Below are 12,627 nucleotides of genomic sequence, written 5' to 3'. Positions count from 1 at the left end.
TCCAAGGGGACCCCACAGACGGGCTCACTGACAGACACGTTAATTAGTCTGCCTCACCACTCAAGCACCCAAGGACCACACGGTCCCCAGGACCTCCTCGCCTCACAGGACCTCCTTCGCCTCTCAAGCATCCAAGGGCCATGTGGCCCATAGGACCATCACTAACTACTCAGGTGAGACAGCACTACTCCTTTCTGCTTGTAGCAGCCTGGCGGGGAGGAACAGCAGTGCCACTGGAGTGTATCTGAAGGCACACAAGCAGTCAGTTTAATTCACATGCACTTTTCAGAGCCCCTTTTCATTCATGCAGACCCATAATGACATCTGATAGTCACGATTTCTTTTTCTGCATGTGTGCTCTGCTTGGCCATAAGCGGATGGGACTGTGAGACAATTCCAAGCTATTATTTTCAAGATTGTCACTTCCAATATTTGGGGTTTAATATTTTACGGAAGGGTCCTGTGATTCACCAAGGCCATCTCTGCTATAAGCTACTAGGGGCTTGTGGACAGGGATAAGTCTGCAGGAAATCCACAGAAAGAGCAAGGAGAACAGACCACGAGAAGATGACAGCATGGAAGAAGCTCTCCAACACAGACATCGTGATGAAAATGTATACACTTGAACCATCAGATTTCTTCCTAACATTTCTCACTGTTACCGGCTACAAAGGCTGATGCAAACAAGGTTAGAGGTAGCCACCAGGACCTGCTCTCCACAGTGCTCCCATCCAAGCTGAACTAGCAGCACCTACGTGAAACAGGGAGGGAAGGGAGAGGGAAACGTAACAGAAAGGCAAGGTTAAGAGCGCACACAAGCATTGCAAGGCCACTTAGTGAAATTTGTCTTCCAATCCTTTATTCCTGCCATCTTCCTCACCTTGTCCGCTCCTCCAGGGGCAGCAAAAGCCTTGCAAGAAAACCATCTCCAAGTGGCACGCACCCGCTCAGCTGCTGAGACACACTCCCTGGCCCTCTCTTCTCACTCTCCTGGAGCCACTTGGCATGGAAGGAGGATGGCAGATGGCCACCATTTAACCGACCTCTCCAGCTGGCATTTCGAATGCCCAGAGACTCTGCCATTTCCACGAGGACCGCCCCAGCCCCACAAGCAGAGCTGGAAGGCAACCTCCAGCCATGCAAATGCAGAAATAACGTGCTTTAAGTACACCTCTGAAAAATGTGCAACAGTTTATGCTCCGTCCCATGTGCTTTGCCCTACCACTAAGTACACAGTAACACAGCACACTGCTGTTAATTAGTATTAACACCTCAACTGAAAGCAGAGCATCACGCATCCAAATCCTAAGGAATTTGAGCATCTATCTCCTGTAAGCACCTTCAAAAGAAAAGCCAACAAAACAGCTACTCCTCAAATACAAAGTATGGCAGCAGAGATTTACATTAGTTTGCATGGTAATTAATAGAGGACTATGATTCTAAGGTAAGAAGACTAAAAGACTGCAAAGTCAACTGAGGTTGCTCAAAGAAAAGTTAGGGTGCATCAGAAAAGAGGCGAGAGAGATGTTCTTCCCAGCAGTCTTGTGATTTTTGGCATCACTCAAGAACACACACAAAAGCCAGGAGAGGACCTCCCTGCTAATAAATGTCAGCCCAGCACCCAAAGCCCAGTGAAGTCCTGCTCTTCCAGGCACTTGTGACCCGAACAGCACAGCCCAGGTCCAAAGGGGCTGATTAAGGCTGCAGGTGTATTCAGAGGAGCCCTAACAGATTGGAAGAGCTTCAGCGTCACAAGACAAGGTAATATGTTTTGCAGTCTTCTTTCAAACTCGCTGAAGAGCTAAGTTTGGGAAAGGTTATGGGGACAGGAAGGTCCTCGGCAGAGCAGAGCACACCTGGGGTTAAACCAGGTTTGCACACCCCATATGCATCCCCAGCTATGACTTCATTTTGAGGGAAGACCTTAAGCATTGCTATGTTCTGCCACAGAATGGAATGCTTTGGTGTGTGAACGTTTATAAAGACAAAGCTGCTTTAATGTAGGCCAACTGTTAACAGAACTGGAAGTCCACTTGGGCACATTCTCAGGCAAGCAGGGAAGCATGCTTTTTTTGCTGCAGCCCTTCTTGAAGAAGTCTCAGCTCCAGCAGAGTCCAGGTCCAAGGGACAAAGCCGTAGCAGATACCTCCGTCCCACCAAAGGTAACCTTCTCCAAAACCAGCAGCGTTGCAACTAAAAGTGCACAGACATCGTTTTTACTATGGCCACCATGCCTGGACTCACTGACCTGGCAAGAAAGAATTCAGCCTTTGTGTTAAAAGATGCCACAGCCTTGTTCATGCCAAGTTAGCGTGTGAGCAGAGCTCCTGCTGCTGCTCAACCCTTCTTTACTCTCCAGTGGCGTCAGATGAAAGGTGCCATTTGGCATCTGCACAACATCAGTGCCCTAGGTTAGGACAACCTTTTCCACAACTAAACGCACCTATTTATTTCTGTAGGACCAGCCAAGCAACTAGGTCACCTCTGCTAGTAGTGTGAAGACCTGGAACCTGCTAGCAGCGCAGTAATTTCCCTCCAGATTTAAAAAAATAAAAAATGAAATTAAAAAATAATTCTTACCATGCATTGTCTAAGTCTGAGGAGTTGAATATGATTTTAATCCAGAAGAGATTTTTAGCCATATCACAATAATGAGAGCAGCTCTGCAACCACCCTCTCTGCAACAAGCTCAGGGCATGCAGCCTTATTTACAGAGCTGGGGCGTTTGCGTACTCCATGCACAACTTTTGTACTAACATAATCAGACTCTGTGAGAGTATTTAAAAAGATGGGTACGTGCTTTTGCATGCAAGCAACTATACCAATAGCAAACTCTTCTATTGATCTTTCATATTCCCTTGCACTTACGGGAAGCGTATTGACACCACAGCTTGTCCTGACTTAAATACTGTAAATGTATGTATTGTGCTGTTAAAACAGCCCAAGAATTACACAAATAAATTAGTGTCACTGCTCACCTACATAAGTTTGGGATAAACTTCCAAGTCAGCATGCACACAGCACAGGACCAGCTACAAGTTTTTGCGTGTTAGAGGGAAGAACAGCAAAAAAAATTCTTGGCACAACTAGTGAAAACCCATTGATAAGAAGTACCACATCCGCTTGACCGGGAGCATTAAAAGCATGACACCAGACTGTTTTTCCCCCATTAATTTAACCTTCCCCCCCTCCCAGCTCCTTTGTCTCAGGCTGTCCTGCTCCATCCCCTGCCCACCTCACAGGAGCGGCTCAGCGGGCTGGAGGTCAGCTGAAATCCCCCCCCCCCAGCTCTGTGAAAGGCCTGTATTTGATTACAACACTGTATGATGTCACGTAACCAAGACAACTAAAGGCATTACGGTCTCCCGAGGACAAAACCGCCTCTCGGCCATAGATTTCGGTCAGCCAGGACCCCTTGTCTGCAGGGGAGAAGAGCAGGCAGCTGTACCCCCACCGGTGACAAAAGGCACCCAGAGATGCTCCCCCAGGGCAGCACCCGTGGCAGACAGGGCCCTTCCCACTCCTCTTGGCTTGCAAAGGGGGGGGAAATTAAAAATAATTGTTTAAAGAAACATTAAAAAGGCAGTTATTGGCTTCTCGAAGCCAGTCTGTAAAAACAAAAAAACCACCCCACAACCGAAGTACTGGACAAGCCATAAGATCAGGAGTTTCTTTTTAACCTTGGTATTGGTGGGCTCAAAGAAGAGAGGTTTTCCAGGTATTTGCTGAAATACTTCCAAGCCTCTCTCATTTTAATGCCCCTTTAATGTCAATATTCTCCCACACCCTGTGAAATAATTAAAGGCAGGGGGAGGAAAAAGAAAACAAATGGTAACGAAAACCAGTGAAAAGGTCCAATATTAGGAAAGTTAAGAAGTGCTGCAAAATTTAAAAAGGGAAGGGATTAAACCCTTATCACAGCCTAGGGAAGGGCAGGAAGTGAGAGAACGAGATTTCCTCTGAGATCTAACTTATATGAGAAAAGTTTTCATTTTTTTTATTAAGTACACATACACACACAAGTTGGTTTGTGATTGAAATAGATATCTGAAACAAAAATAATACGTAAACTCAGACATGCCCAGACCCCAGTCCAGACCCTTTGCACCGCCCAGAGTCTCTGGGCCGTTTATTCCAGTGCTGCCTGCAGAGACTTTGCAAACGTGAAGCCTTTCCAAAGGCTGCAGTCACTGTTGGACCCAGTTCCCTGTGCCTCGGATTTAAAACATGCACATGAAAACAGTCTTAATAGAGAAAGTGGGAAATTAAAAAAAAAAAAAAAACGCAAAAAACCCAGCAGTGAAATCTAAACTATTAAGGAAAACCCTTGGTGTCACAGAAAAGGGAGGGGGGGGGAAGAAGTGCTTTTAAGAAAAATGCTTTACTGCCAATAGTAGCTTTTCAAAGGATGCCTTCAGGTCATGTTCCTTAAATTCAGTACACTGCTTGCTAAATGGACTAAAATGAAAAAAAAAAAAAATGTAAGCCATTGATATGTTCACAAGTGAGCCATTTGAGCAAATGTCTTGCAAAATAATTCTGATGCTAATTCCCTTGCCAGGGTAACCCTTCCACGTGTTTCTCTACCATCCTCTTGGAAAGAAAATATAGATACATTTCAGCTGGTGTCAGTAACAATTTACCAACACTAGAAAACATAATGCTACCCTTTCCATCCAGTTTTTCTGCCTTCTTCAGCCTTAAAGTACCAGAACTCCTGATTTTCAGCTGAAAACCAACAACTTGAAGCTTTGCCCCAAGTGATCCTCCTGCAAGATTTTATTTAAAAGCATCACTGGAGCTGTAACACAAAGCCACCGCCACATTACCAGTACAACTTCATGATCACAAAGCTTTCACCAGTTGCTGCTTCCCAGCTCCTGCTCCTGAAGCACAAGTTTTCCTCCAGAGCTATGGGCACAGCACAGCGATGCTCTTCACCATGCTCACCTCCCTGGCCAACTTGCTCTTAATTTTACTCCACAACTGTTGAACTTGGGCTTTCTGTTTCAAAATTAGATCAGAATAATCCCTCTGCTCATAACGATTGTGTCACAAAATTATCTTTTCTTCTATACGGTAACCCCACACTGGAATAACTGGCCCAGTTTAATCATACAGGGTCTGTATGTTGAGGTACACCTTCAGATAGAAGGCTACAGAAGATTCAACTTCCTCTAAACACAGAAGAAAGGCAACCGTGCTAACAAAACTAGACCATCAAAGTACAAGATGCCATCTGACACTTCCCATATGGCATGGTCAAAAGCCCAAAAGCGTACTAGCTCATACTTCTGACTACTCAACATCCCTAAAGCAAATCAAACTGCCTGATAACCAGTCTGGTGAAGGTCCTCACAGACCAGAGGATGAGGGATGAGTGACTGCTGCTGCTGGGCAGCAAGCTTCCCAGCTTCCACTCATTCAGCTTTACTTTGTCCAAGTTTTCCAGTTGCTGACCTCTCTCCACACCCAGTAATTAGCTTTTAGGTGACCATATACTTGCCCCAGATCTCAGCATAATGCAATCCAGTGAGAGTGTTAAAAAGGAAGCAAGCAGGGGACCGCATGTGAACCAGGAAACTAAAAGTAGCTACAAACTGCAAGATAGGAATGCACTGAAAATAATCCGAGAGAAGAAACAAAGCCTGAGCATGGTATCAAGATAAGCGGCTCCAGGAAATGGGCTTTGGGAATACATCCAGTCACACATCAAAGTCCACAATAAAAATACAATGGCAATTCGTATGACAGACACTGGTGGGACACCCAGATGCATAAGCAAAATAACACGAGGATCGAGCAGCATCACCTGCCTACCACACATCCAGCACTTAACAGATGGAAAACAGAGTCACACCGATAAAGTCGAAGGTACCCAATGATGATGTTCAAAGGCACATCGAGGCGTGCGGGTCTGTGGCTGCAATGCAGAGACCAGGTTTGTCACCGGCCGGAGGGGAAGGCCAGCACAGGGCCATAAGCACTGCAGCCAGAAGCTGTAGACCTGATCTCAGCCCAGCCCTGCAGTTCGAACCCACCCCATTAGCAAGTTCAGAGAAGTGGCATTAAATACCTTAGACAACAGCCGTCCTGCAAGGCAGCTAACACACACTGGTACACCTGATGAATTGTATTAGGATTTTCTGCCAGCGGGAACTGGGTGAAAACATTCCCAATTTATAATCTAATCTTTACAGAGTGAAGAAGAGCAGGGGCGGGGAGTGATTTCTGCAGTGGCAGTAGCCAATTTAACACATCCTAACCTTTGAGGAAAAAGTAGGGAGCTCTAAGTCTAGTTTTAACATAACAGAAAAAAATTTGAACACACTAGGAAAAAAAAAAAGTCAAAATCCACATCATTGACTTCTAGTATAAATCTTACCTGCACACATTCCAGGCTTCTCTTAAAATGGTCTTGGTATGCGAGCAACCGTTTGGTAACAGGGGTGTTCCTACCCCAGACACAACAGCTAGTCTTCCCGGTTGCTGACCGCGTGGACCTCTGGGCACCAGCACTGAGAGGCACCACCCAGCACACTCTCCAAAAGCAAGTGTGACCCAACCCTCGTGCTTCCACAGCCGTTAACGTTTTACAGGGAGGAGGCAGAGTACCAGGGGTCATGAAGGTGCTGGCTGGCATCAGACAGCACTTCTTCTGTACGACATAATCTATTACCGAAGCATGGGTGAGCTGTCTCCCGCTTGCTGACTTAAACTGTATTTTGCAAGTACCCTGGAGTGTTGCTGAGTGCTTTTACTTGGCATGGTGAGGATGGGATGAAGGTTCATCATCACCCAGCATGCACTAAGTCAGAAGGCACGTGTAATATGACAGGGAACTAATAAACAAGTATCACACCTAAAGGTCCAGCCAGAAAAAAAATGAAGCAGCATCTCATGGTTTTCTTGTTTTACTTGTGAGTGTCTTCTCCAGGAGTCAAGGAACCTGCTGGATCTGGGAAGAAACACACCACAGGCACCCAAACCGACCCTCTCAGTTGCTGCACTGGGATGCGGACGGGGTTTGCAGCCTGCAAGCGCACACTTGTCGAGAGACGAAGCCACGTGCTGACATGAGTCACCAAGAGCCGCTGACAGCAGCATCTCGGCGCAGGAAGTTGCCCAACACCATTTCAGTTGTCGAGCAGCAAGGCACACGCGCTAGGATGAGGCACTCACTGCCTCCATCTACTTCCCTCAAAAAAGTTACAGTCAAGGCAGTGACATCCTATATATGAGCTTATACACAATACACTTCGTTAACAGGAGGCAGAGGAACAGCAACAGCCATAAAAACAAAACTCAAGGAGCCAAACGGAATAAAAAGGGCAGAATTTATACCTGTGCTAAAAGGTTGTGAGCATGCATCCATACCACCGACAGTCTTTAGTGACAGGGACTGAAGGCTGCTCTTCACTGTTTTACAGTCAGGAAAGGAAAACTGTATTTCACACAGCTCATTTTGCACCGCGGCGGTGCAGTAAGACTACCCCGTTGAAGGGAACAGCGTAAGAGATGCACAGCAGCAGTGTCACTCCTCCCAACACCCCTACTTTCAGTCATCCTGCCGGCTATAATCCTGCCGTCCAGCTCATTCTGATAAGGTAACATGAACCTGCATGTGGAAAAAGTCTTCTGAGCGCCTGGGATATTTCCTCTCATAAATATCGGCTCCTTTTAACCCCAACGAGTAGCCAAGGAGCAACAACAGGAGAGGAAGGTGGAATTACAACCCCAATGAAACCAGCATAAAAACTTCGGTTGTTCTTATGGGAACCAACATTCCGCACAAGAACTGCATCGCTTTCTTACCAGTTTAAGCTAAATCCATACACAGCATCTTCAGGTGCCAAACCATCTTGTTCACCAAAAGAGCTTGCCTTTGCTCAACATGTCAGGTTTTCAACTCTACTACATTGAGTGGGAAGAGACTGTGGTTAATAAAGATGGCAAAAATCAGCTTGACATGCCCCTAAGCCTCTGTCTTCTTTCCCAGGCACTACACTCGCTCACCAGGCAGTCCTTTTTCTCCTTCGACAGGACCATTACAGCTCCCTATATCTGCTCCATTACTTACTGGACTGGCACGTCCTGACACTGAGATAGCTGCCGCAATGCTGGCACCTTCCATCCCGAGCTCCCCAGAGGACACGGGAAGGCTCCTCAAACAGAAAACCTGTGGCGGTTGGAGCTGTTGAGGCAGCACGCTCCTTGGTTGGTGTCCCTTTTGGATAAAAAAAAAAAAAATCTTACTTCTGGGCTGAGCAATCCCCGCGGAGCTTCTTCAGCACAGCCTCGGTGGCAGCACTCAAATGGGGTCACAACTTCATCCTCTGCTCAAGACACTGCCAACAAAGACATCAACCAAGTTTTATTCCAGCAAGGTCCCCAAAAGCACTCAGGGCCGCACACCTGAAGCGATATGGGGTTGGTGCCTCCAGCTCCCTCCTCCCCAGGGCAGCGCCGCAGCATGTCCACCACGCTCTGCAGGCCTAAACACCATGTACAGCGGCACCACTCGGTTTATGGGCACATTTAAAAAAAAAAAAAAAAAAAAGAGTAAGAACACAGAAAAGTCCTATTTATATTGAAGGCAACTCAAACATACAAAGTGAGAATTACCATCTTCTCCCTATTTCTACAAAACTCAAAGTCACCCAGCTGGACACAAGTGAGCCCCCAGCAGAAGCTGAACTGCTGCAGCAACACACAGCGGAGCTCAGAAATAACATACCCTGGCACTCAGCGAAGTTCATTAGCTCAAGCTCTGTGCCCTGTTAATTGCTACTGTATAGCTTTCAGTTCAGAGTTGATGTGTCCAACTACCTTCTGCAGAACTTGGGAAATGTGAGTTGGCACCTGTCAAGAAAAAAACCCCACAAAAACCAACTGCAAACTAGTTCAAGTTTTCTGACATAAGGTAACACCAGCTTAATTTTTTTTCGCATAGATCCCACCAGACTTCCAGGAGGGGGAAAAAAAAGACCCCAAACCAAGAAAAACAACAGAAGTTAAATGATTCACGTGTCAATATAGTACAATCCAACCGTTACCAAAGTCCATCTACATGCAAGTCCGCCAGTAACAAGGTCTGGCGTGTCTGTGTGTGTGTATATATATATCTATCTATGTAGTATATATCAAATTATCTTGATTTCACAGATTAGCCCCAAACCTAATCAAGTTACCTTCACAGCATTCAAGTCCAACATAACTCAGCGTTTTTAACTTTACATTTTGCATATAATGTCCACCCCTAAGCAGACACCAAGGCGGGGAGGTGAGCTCATTGCATCCCGCTCAAGGTTACGTCTTATTTTCTGGTTTTACTTTTTGTCCTCTTTACTCTTTGGGCCTTGTCAGAATCCAAACCTTTCTGGAACAAAAGCCAGTTTCTGCTCCCACACAAACTGGGAGAGCTGGCACGTTTGAGGGGCTGAGCAGGACTAAGCCAGGCGGGCAGTAGGGTGCTGCTCCTCAGCCGCCACTGTGCTTCGCTGCCCAACTCCACCGAAAACCCCTGAAAAAGCCGGAAAACTCCCAAGGGCCACGTGCAGATCCCAGCCTCACCTCGAGCGCCTCGTGAGCCATTTCGAGTGTTAAACCCCAAAACGCGGGACCCCCGTAACGTGTCTCCCGCTCCCCCTCACCTCTGCAAACCACAGACCTCCTGCGCAGCCGTGGGGGGTCCCCACCGTTCTGGGGACAAGGGGGCGCGCCGGAATGACACCAAAAGGGCGTTTAATTAGTTAAATAAACCGCGCCAGGGTTTTGCTGCGGTGACCCGATGGCGAGGGGCACGGCGGGGCCCCGCTGCCGGGTCCCTGCCGCGGGCGGACCCCTTCTCCATCACCCCAGTTGGAAACGCGTAAGAAGCGCGGGCCTGCGCTGCCCTGAGAGGTCACCCGCGTAAAACCCGCGGACAGACGGAAGCTCCGCGGAGCCGCGCCGGGAGGAGGAGCCCCGGGGGGGGGGGGGGGGCGTTGGGAGCGAGTGGCCCCGCTCCCAGCACGGCCGCCGCGTGGGGGGGTCCCCCCGCCCCGTGCGCGCCCCCCTCCGCACGCATCGTCATCGAGACCGGCTGAAGAGGAAGCGCCGCCGCCGCGCGTTGTCCCCACGCGGGGGGGAGGAGGGGGGGGGTGTCGCTTCCCCGCCTCCACGCGTGGGGCGCAGCATCCCCGAGGTGGGGCACCAGCCACCCCCCCTCCAGCACCAGCGGCACCCGCCGCCCCGCTCCCCGCGCTTTCCCATTTCCCCATGAAACCCTCCCAGAGCGTTAAAAACAAAAAAAACCCAACCCCCAAACCCGCGAAAAAAACGAAAACTAAACCAAAAAAAGGGAGAAAAGCAACAAAACCAGGCGTGGGGATGGGGGGTGGGGGCGGGGAAGGGAGGGAAAGGAGGTGGGGGAGAAGCGCCGGCTCCACTCACCGCGGTCATGAAGCCGTGCGGCCGGCAGCGCGGACACAATATGGCAGCGGGGGGATGTGTCAGGGAGCAGCTGCTCCCTGCGCAGCGGCGGCGGCACCGCCCTCCCCGCCTCCCCATGGCAACCGGGAACAACCCCCGCACCCCCCCGCCGCCGGGACCGCCTCCCCGCTCCGCCCCGGCGGCCCCGGGCTGCCTCCGGCACCGCCGCCACCTCGGGGCCGCCGGGGCGGAGCGGGCTGCGAGCGGCTCCCAGGCCCCGCACCCCGCCCCGAGCATCCTCACCGCCTGCGAAAAGTTTCCATTTGCCCCAAAACACCCCCCAAAGATCCCCAAATTTCAAACGTAACCCCTCCTTTCCGTGTCACTTCCCTTTCCTCTCCCCTCGCACATCCACAACCAGCCGTGTGCGCCTATTCGTGCCCCCCCTTTTTCCACATTTTTCTTATTTCTCCCATGACATTAAACCTTTTTTTTTTTTTTTTGTCCTCTTAACAAAGATGAAGCCGCCGCCGTGTTTGCTCTGCCTTGTAGCGCATTGTCCTCCACTCGTGCCTCCGTCTTTAAGCTTTCCAGGGTGAGAACTTTGCTGTTTGCTTAGCAGGGTTTTACAGCGCGCTGTAATAAAGAGAACCTCAGGAAGTCGCTTGCAGGGAGAAATTTTCTTTTGCGGCCGATCTGCCGCTGCAAAAAAGTTTATTTGCCCTTCCAAGGTTTCCTTGCCTTCTGAAGGACGCTTGGCTTTCGCCCGCCTCGTGATGCATTGCAGTAGTTTTATTTATAAGGGAGGATGGGAATGTCTTTCGAGGAAATTCCCCCACTCCACATTAGCAGAAACCAGTTGTTGGGGTTTTTTTTTTTAATTTGAAATAATTTTAGAGAACAACCTCGGGTTTTTTTAAGAGTAAGGATGAATTGGGCCCAGGGTTACAGCAGGCAGAATTATTCTCCCAAGGGCGGAAGATCAAATCCAGTGGCAGAGGGGCTCAGCCCAGCACGTACAGGCTCCTTCTGCTGCGCCGTGAAGCATGACCAGCTCCGGAAACAACTGCACAGTTTTGACCAAAATAAATTGTTCTCAGCAACTTTCATTTTCCTCCTACCTAATTTCCACCGATTGAATACAACATTACGATTCATTCAACCTCTTTTTTTCCTTTTCACAGCTTCAGAAGTTATCCCGGCCCTTCCTACCCTCTTGGCGGACTTGGTGCGCTTCTATTAATTACGTGTTACTAAAGCTGTCTGATGCTGAAAGCACCCTCCATTCCTAAATCATTAAAAATAGACCTAGCACTGCTGGTACCAACAACGCTTTGCCCATAAGAGGCTCTTTAGCCTAAATTCCCATCCCTCCGCCTCCCAGAAAGCGTGCGCTGCAGCTTGCCTTGCTGGCTACCACACCTCAGCTGCTTCAGAGGAGGGAGGAGCGGGGGCCGAGCGGAGCCTTGTTTGCCTGTTGGAATCCAGGGTGTGTTGCTTTGCCTTTTGCCCGGCTGGGCGGCGACCTGAAAGAGATGTTTGAATCAGGGATCCCTTTGGCTTGAATATATTACATGAAAGGTTCGGTGTGGGCCACTGAGGGCGGTATCCATTCTCGCCCCTTGATTGCATTTACACCTTCGCCTTTAAAGCAGGGCTGCTCACAGATTTTCCCATTTACCCTTTAAAAACTCAAGCTGAGTTCAGCAGGAATGTACGCCCTCTCACCCTTTATATTTTAATGGAAGATATAAAACCCCAAACCAAACAAAACTTAAAAAGATAAAAGCTGAAAGTGCCCCGAAGTCGCCACCCCCTCGTAGAAGCAAAAAATAGCACTTGGCCTTTGAACGGGCATTTTATTTAAACCAGGGTGTAGCAGTTGAAATAAAATGTTTCTGCACCTTCTGAAAAATGTTGTCACCTTTTATCTTCCTTGGTCCTCTCTACTCCTCAACATGCCCACGGTAGGTTTTTTTTGCTTTAAACCATACTATGTTGTTAAAAATCCATCAACTCTATCAACAAAGGCAGTAACCAAGATTTGAAGCTTTCTGGAGTGCCTTCTGCATCAGGTCCTTAACTCCAACACCAACCAGAGTTGCCTTCACTCTTCTGCCGCCTGTGAAATGAGCGGTGGTTGCAGCAGTGGATTTGGGGAGGGGGTCAAGGAAGGCCAAAAACAGCCCAGCACAATCCCTAGAAAGGCATCAG

General features: G+C 48.7%; 1 protein-coding gene across 11 annotated transcripts in view; it reads right to left on the bottom strand.

Annotated features, from left to right (window-relative positions):
- The window catches only part of FOXN2 (forkhead box N2), a 35,020-nt gene extending 24,511 nt beyond the window's left edge, over positions 1-10,509 (bottom strand). For 4 of the 11 annotated variants that reach the window (XM_074863951.1, XM_074863949.1, XM_074863953.1 and 1 more), the window contains exons 1-2: positions 10,435-10,509; positions 8,081-8,227 (exon numbers count right to left, since the gene is read on the bottom strand). The gene's annotated coding sequence lies outside the window, so the exon portion shown is untranslated. Of the gene's footprint in view, positions 1-8,080; positions 8,228-8,256; positions 8,349-8,415; positions 9,043-10,434 lie in introns of those variants that run through there. The other 7 variants (XM_074863948.1, XM_074863958.1, XM_074863955.1 and 4 more) reach the window with 4 other exon arrangements.
- Between the last annotated feature and the right edge of the window lie 2,118 nt (positions 10,510-12,627).

The sequence above is a fragment of the Strix uralensis genome, chromosome 3, assembly GCF_047716275.1.
Source record: "Strix uralensis isolate ZFMK-TIS-50842 chromosome 3, bStrUra1, whole genome shotgun sequence".
In the NCBI taxonomy this organism is placed as follows: domain Eukaryota; kingdom Metazoa; phylum Chordata; class Aves; order Strigiformes; family Strigidae; genus Strix; species Strix uralensis.
The sequence above is the reverse complement of the archived record's forward strand: the minus strand, read 5'-3'. Positions and strand labels throughout refer to the sequence as shown.